The sequence below is a fragment of the Bos javanicus genome, chromosome 25, assembly GCF_032452875.1.
Source record: "Bos javanicus breed banteng chromosome 25, ARS-OSU_banteng_1.0, whole genome shotgun sequence".
Taxonomy (NCBI): Eukaryota; Metazoa; Chordata; class Mammalia; order Artiodactyla; family Bovidae; genus Bos; species Bos javanicus.
Genome location: NC_083892.1, coordinates 7,512,126 through 7,519,634, shown reverse-complemented (window position 1 = coordinate 7,519,634; position 7,509 = coordinate 7,512,126). Strand labels below are relative to the sequence as shown.

Sequence of the window (7,509 nt, the reverse complement as noted above, 5' to 3'; positions counted from 1 at the left end):
TTCCCCCATGTCTCAGATGGTAAAGAATCTGCCTGCAATGCAGGAGACCCAAGTTCCATCCCTGGATGGGGAAGATCTCCTGAAACAGGGCATGGCAACACACCCCAGTATTCTTGCTTGGGAAATCCCATGGAGAGAGGAGTCTGGCGGGTTACCATTCATGGGGTTGCAAAGAGTCAGACACAACTGAGCGACTAACACTTTTACTTCACTTATGGAGCATTAACGTAAGTTTTATGGATAAAACTGGTGTGGCGTTAATAGGGTGACCAAACAACATAAATATTCTCAAAGGAAACAGATTGTTTCCTGAACTCCCCGGAACAGTACATGAAGAGTTGTCTGTGCATCTTGAGACCCCATTCTAGTCTTGATTGGGTTGTTCTCAGGGAATGTCTGGGTGGAAGGCACTCAGGCACTCCTGGCACATCGGAGCTGCTCAAAAAGTTCAATTTGCTGAATGAAAGAGGGAAGGTCACTGAGGAAGGTGGCATAGACACCTCTGGAGTTATTGTTTTGTTAAAAAACTTGTGAGAATAGAGCAGGCAGAAAGTGGAAGTGTTAGCCACTCAGTCGTGTTCCATTCTGTGTGACCCCATGGACTATGTAGCCCACCAGACTCCTCTGTCCATGAGGATTCTCCAGGCAAGAAAACTGGAGTGGGTTGACATTCCCTTCTTCAGGGGATCTTCCCGACTGAGGGATTGAACCTGGCTCTCCTGCATTGCAGGTGGATTCTTTACTGCCTGAGTCACTGGGAAGCCCCCAACGCAGGCAGAGTCATCTTTTAAAAACAAAAGCCAGATCACATCTGTCCTCTGTTGAAACCCCTGGAGGCCCGTACCTTGGGCAGAGATCCCATCTCACACCCAACTCTGCTCCCTTCCAGCCACCCTGATCAGTTGTGTTCCCCTTCACGTGCTTTGCACTGACTGTTCTGCTCACTGAAGGTACATCTCCCCAGGACACCCATCTGCCCTGCCCCATTCCCTCACCTCCTTTGGGCTTGTGATCAGGCATCCTCTTCTCAGCGAGATCTTCCCTGACCATCCTATTTGAAATAACCATCTCTTCCCACCCAGGCCTTCCTGGAACATTGGAACTGCTCAGAAAGTTCAATTTGTTGAATGAAAGAGGGAAAGAAAGAGGAATGGGATGTGTTAGGGAGCTGGAGAGCCGCTGAGGGTCTGGGTCCCTCACTGTGATGTTGAGGGAATTCCCGTCATTGCAGGATTCCTAACAATCCTCAGGGTCAAGTTCAAACTCTTCTATCTGGATCCTGTTAACTTTTGCGCCCCAAGGCATGGACAGTATCCATTCTCATCTTTTCCCCATAGTTGTATAATATTTTGCTGGGCACATGCCTCTCCCTCAGTTTGTGTGTGTGTGTGTGTGTGTGTGTGTGTTATTTTTTTCTTCTCATCCTTTATTTTTTTGGCCACACCAGGCCGCATGGGGGACCTTAGTTCCCCAACCAGGGATTGAACCTGTGCCCCCTGCAGTGGAAACATGGATTCTTAACCACTAGCACCGCCAGGAAAGTCCTCTAAATTAAAAACTATTTCCCAGCCTCCCTTGCAGTAGAGTGAAGTCATGGGGTTAAACCAATGGGATTAAGGCAGTGGAATGTAAGGGGAAGTGTCATAGAGCAGTTTCTGGCACCCTTAAGCAGGAAGCTGAGGAGTCCTTGGTCCCTGATACTTTGTCCCTTCCTCATTCATGAAGCCCAAAACAGATCTGCCCTGAGGGCCCTCCCTACACTAAGTTATGGCAGAGTGGCAACCCTGCTTGCGGGTCACCTCTTTCTGGCAGCCTTCCCTGATTCCTCCTCTGCCAGTTCATGTTGATGAGTCTGTGGGCCTGCCCAGTCCTCTCAGGTCTCCCCATCAGAGCACTTGTGACTCCCCCACCAGGTTGAAGTGCTTGTTGGCAGGAGCAGCTGCTGGTTTTCATCAGCAGCTCACACTGAATTTGTCCATATCTGCAAGGGAAAAACTGGATGATGCTTGTAAAGCAGTTAGCACCGTCCTTTGCACGCTGTGAGCAGTCAATATATAGCCACGGTACTTTTAGACTATTACAGTTGATCCTTGAACATGGGTTTGAACTGTACATCATACGTCAACTTATAGAAGCATTTTTTTCCACTAAATAAGTACTGTGGTATGACACAATCCGTGGTTGTTTGACTCTACAGACTGTAAAGTTATATTTGAATTTTTGATTGTGCGGAGGATCGGTGCCCCCCAACCCCTGCATTGTATGAAGGTCTACTATATTATTTCTTATATTGTATGTAGTTCATTCTGCCTAACATCAGACACGTTAGGGGGGCGGGTGAGACCCTTTGGTGAATAGGTTCAGCTTGATTGTTCACCGTCCGGCCAGGCCCTGCAAATGGAAATGTATTAATATTTATGGCTGCTGTAACAAATTTTCACAAATTTCATGGCTTAAAACAAAATGAATCCATTTTCTCACAGTCCTAGGGGCCAGAAGTCCAAAATCAAGGTGTCAGTAGGGCTGAGTTCTCCCTGAAGGCTTTCGGGAAGAATCCTCCTGTATTAGCTTGAACTGCCGTAACAAAATAGCATAGATTGAGTGGCTTAAACAACAGAAATCTGTTTTCTAACAGCTCTGGAGGCCAGAAGTCCAAGATGCAGGTGCCAGCGTGGCTGGGCTCTGGTGAGGAATCTCCCCTTGGGCTGCAGGCAGCCACTTGCTCACTGCGTCCTCATGTGACTTCTTGAGTGTGTGAGGAGAGAGAGAGGGAGAATGCTCTCTGGTGTCTCTCTTCTTCTGGTTTTGTTTTTTTGATGTGGGCCATTTTTATCTGTGTTATGTTTGGGGTTTTTGGCCACAAGGCACGTGTCATCTTAGCTCCTCAACCAAGGATCGAACCCACAACCCCCTACTTTGGAAGGTGAAGTCTTCACCACTGGACCATTGGGGAAGTCCTACTGTCTCTTCTTATAAGGACACTAATCCTATGAAATCAGGGCCCCATCCTTATGACCTCATTTAACCTTAATTGCCTCCTTAGAGGCCCCATCTCCAAATACAGCCACATTGGGGGCTAGGGCTTCCACATACGAACTTGGGGGGACACATTCAGTCCATAATGCCTTTCTTGCCTCTCTCCCAGCTTCTGGTGACTCCTGGTGACCTCTGACTTGCAGATGCAATGACACAGTTTCTTCCATCTTCACATGGCCATATTCCCCATGTGTCTATTCCACATCTCTTCTCTGAGGACACCAGTTGTTGGATCAGGGCCTCCTAATTCATTACCAGGCTTCCCTGGTGGCTCAGTGGCAAAGAACCTGCCTGTCAATGCAGGAGACATGGGTTCAGTCTCTGGGTTGGGATGATCCCCTGGAGAAGGAAATGGCAATCCACTCCAGTATTCTTGCCTGGAGAATCCCATGGATAGAGGAGCCTGGCGGGCTACCTTCCATGGGGTCACAGAGAGTCAGACAGGACTGAGCAACTAACAACAACAGCAGAATTCAGTATGACCTCATAATTACTTGCTCACCCTTCAAAGACCCTATTAACAAATAAGGTCACATTCATAGGTTTGGGGTTAGGACTTGAACATATCTTTGAGCGGGGGTGGGAGGGACATAATTTGACTCCTAGTGGGAAATGTCTTGGAAAGGATTCTTGAAGACCTTGTTTTTCAGCTCCCAGCTGTGAGTCACCTCAGCTACCGGGATCCTCTTGCTAGACATCGTGGGGCAGAGAAAAGCCAGCCCCATGTTGCTGTGTTCGAATCCTGACCCACAGAATCCGTAAACATAACAGAAATGTTCTTATGGTCTATGTGGTCCTCAACCTTTTTGGCACCAGGGACTGGTTTCATGGAAGACAATTTTTCCACGGGCTGGGAGGATGGTTTTGGGATGATTCAAGCACATGATATTTAATATGCATTTATGTCTATTATTATTACATCAACTCCATCTCAGTGTCAGGGATTAGATCCTGCAGGTTGGGGACACCTGCTGGCATCATGCCACTATATTTGGGGGTAGTTTGCAACACAGCGCTTCCCTGGTGGCTCAGACAGTAAAGAATCTGGTGGTAATGCAGGAGACCGGGGTTCAATCCCTGGGTCAGGAAGATCCCCTGGAGAAGAGAATGGCAACCCCCTCCAGTATTCTGGCCTGGAGAATCCCATGGACAGAAGAGCCTGGTGGGCTGCAGTTCATAGTATCTCAAAGAGTCAGACATCACAGAGCGACTAACACTTTTACTTTCACTTGTAACACAGCTGCCGATGCTCAGAATAGAGGGGAAGGAAACGCTGCCCTTCTTTGCAGAGCTTTGCAGGTTAGGGAGAGGTGGCCTCCCAGGCACCTGAGTCTCAGTTACACACACAACCACCCCTGAAGCTCGGACAGGTGAGGTGCCTTGCTCAAAGTGCCGGTCACTGAGTGGCAGAGCTGGGGTGCAGACTCAGGTCTGCGAAACAACCGTGTGAGTCTGTTAGATGGAGCCTTAGAGTGAAAAGCCCTTTCTGGCATCCCAGGCACGTCTTTGAGAGGCTCCCCTAGGCTTGGCGATGCAAGAGTTACTATGCTAACTCCCATATCCTGGATCGCACATCACCCGAGCTGCCTGGGCTAATGACAGATCATGTATGCAACGGAGAAAAGCGGACAGACTGCCAGATGTGTGGAAAGAAACCGGCTTGCAGGAAATTGCTATTAGGTGATCATTGTTAGCCTGGGTATTCAGAGTCACCACGTTTCCAAAGGTCGTGCGTTTATCAGACGCTTGATGCATTTTCCCCATCAGCCCTAGATTTTGTCCTCCTGGAGAGACAGCTCTTCCCCTGGATCTGCTGAGAGCAGGTGATTATAATTCTGTCCCCAGCCCCACCCCACCTCCCACCAGCTTCTGGCAGCAGCTGCTACACAGGCACAGGAATGCCTCTCTGGCTCCTGGCTCTGTGTAGGGAGGCACCTAGCTGACCTTGGTATGCAATGAGCTGGGTTCAAATCCCAGCTGGGCCACTGAGTAATCATAGACACTCATTTGATGCCTGATGGTGGAGAGCTTTTCACATGCTAGGCACTCGGGCAAGTTATTTGTTTGAAACTTAAGTTTCTAAGTTCTCAAGTACTGATGATAACACCACCTACCTTGAAGTGCTGCTGTGAGGAGTGAAACAGAATGTGGAAACAGACACGACTGAACGACTGAGCACAGGAGCCTCTGCGAACATATATTGGCGAGAACAAAACACGACACACTGAATAAAAGCAATCCATGTAAACAGGTACTCAAACAAATGTGTCTCAGTCTGTTGAAACTGCATGACAGCGTACCGTACACTGGGTGGTTTATAAACAATGGCCACTCTGGAGGCTGGCAGTCTGAGATCAGGGTGCCAGCATGATTGTGGTGAAGGCCCTCCTGGCGTGATACATTCTGGCCAATGCTCGGACACAAGTGTTGGTAAGTCGCTATTCACAGTAGCAAAAAAAAAATACAACCTACGTGTCCATCAGCTGAAAAACAGAAAAATAAAATGTGGTCTCTCCATATAGTGGGGAAATTATCCAGCTTTAAAATGGAAGCATTGATACGTGTTACGATGTGGATGGACGGTGACCCTCAGTGAACTGTGGCAGACGCAAAAGACACACTGTAAGGTTCCACGTGTAATGAAACATCCAGAAAAGGCAAATCCACAGACACAGCAGGCAGACTAGTGGTCACCAGGGACAGGAGAGAGGGGAAAAGTGGAGAGAGACTGCTTGATGGGTCACTCCTTTGGGAGTGATGAAAATGGCTTGAAACCAGATAGAGTGACCGTACAACATTGTAGATGTACTAAATGCCACTGAAGTGTACACTTTTTTAACTTATTTTTTTAATTTATTTGGCTGCATCAGGGCTTAGTTGCAGCATGTGGGATCTTTTGTTGTGGGGCACAGACTCTCTGATTGTGGCGTGGGGTCTCAGTGGTTGTGGCTCTCCGGCGTAGTAGCTCTGAGGCACGTGGGATGTTAGTTACCGGACCAGGGATCGAACTTTCGTCCCCTGCATTGCAAAGCAGCTTGAATCACTGGGCCAGGGTTCACATAAGTCCCTAAATGTTACACTTCAGAATGATGTATTTTATATGAGTTTTACTTTAGTTAAAAAAAAAAAATCCATGAATGAACGTCCCTAGTGGTCCAGTGGCTAAGACTCCTTGATCCCAACGCAGGGGGCCCAGGTTTTATCCCTGGTCAGGAAACTAGTTTCCACATGTCGCAACTAGGAGTTTGTATGCTGAAACTGAAAAAAAAAAAAGAAAAAAGATCCCTCGTGCTCCAACTAAAGATCCTGCACGCCACAATTAGGACCCAGCACAGCCAAAATAAATAAATATTTTTAAAAAATCCATGAATTCATAATGAAACTAAAAGCTTCTTATTTTTAAAAATTTATTATTATTTTTTAAAACTGGATACTATACAATAAATAGCTAAAGTGAAGTTGCTCAGTCATGTCCGACTCTTTGTGGCTCCATGGACTGTAGCCCACCAGGCTTCTCCATCCATGGGGTTTTACAGGCAAGAGTACTGAAGTGGGTTGCCATTTCCTTATCCAGGGGATCTTCCCCACCCAGGGATCGAACCCAGGTCTCCCACATTGAAGGCAGACGCTTTACCCTCTGAGCCACCAGGGAAGTCCTCAAAGACTTTTTAAAAGGGAGGGCATGGAAGGAAAGCTTCAGTGAGAAACTGTGGATGGAAGGATGAATAGTTATAGAAAATCACTCTTAAAAGTCACGTTGATAATGACCGATCCAGATGAGAACCATCAGTGGATGTTAAAAGCCTTGGGGGAAAGACAGTTGAGAGAGAAGATAGACACATAGTCCGCAGTGACCTGACCAGACTGGCACGTTGATCTCAGATTTCCAGCCTCCAGAGCAGTGAGGAGGAAATTCCTGTTGTTTATAAGCTGCCCAGGCTGAAGTATACTGTGATAGCAGCTAGAATGAACCAGGATATAACAGGTTGTTGCTTCTGCTGCTCGGTCGCTCAGTCGTGTCCAACTCTGTGACCCCATGGACCGTAGCCCACCAGGCTCCTCCATCCATCGATTCTCCAGGCAAGAATATTGGAGTGGGTTGCTATCACCTTCTCCAGGGAATCTTTCCGACCTGGGGATTGAACCCGTGTTTCTTGCTTAGTTGGCAGGCAGATTCTTTACCACTGAGCCACCTGAGAAGCCCAAGAGATAACTTATATACCATCAAAGTCACTATTTTAAAGTGCAAAAATGGGTGGATTTTACGTATTCACAACATTGCACAGCCAGCACCACTGTCTAATTCCAGAATGGGATTATCACCCTCAAACAAACCCTGTGCCCATCAGTGCCCTCTTGTAACCAAAAGTGGGGATCTGGCTGCTCGCCACTCAACAGCTAATAAAGAGGCCAGGTTGGTGGAAAGGGAAGTTTGCTTTATTTTGGATACTAGCAACCGGGAGGAGGGCAGAC

The 7,509-nt window shown here is 47.6% G+C and overlaps 1 protein-coding gene across 6 annotated transcripts in view; it reads left to right on the top strand.

Moving 5' to 3' along the window:
- Positions 1-7,509, top strand: part of LOC133238212 (serine/arginine repetitive matrix protein 1-like) — a 30,907-nt gene that overhangs the window by 2,731 nt on the left and 20,667 nt on the right. The gene's annotated exons all lie outside the window — the stretch shown is intronic.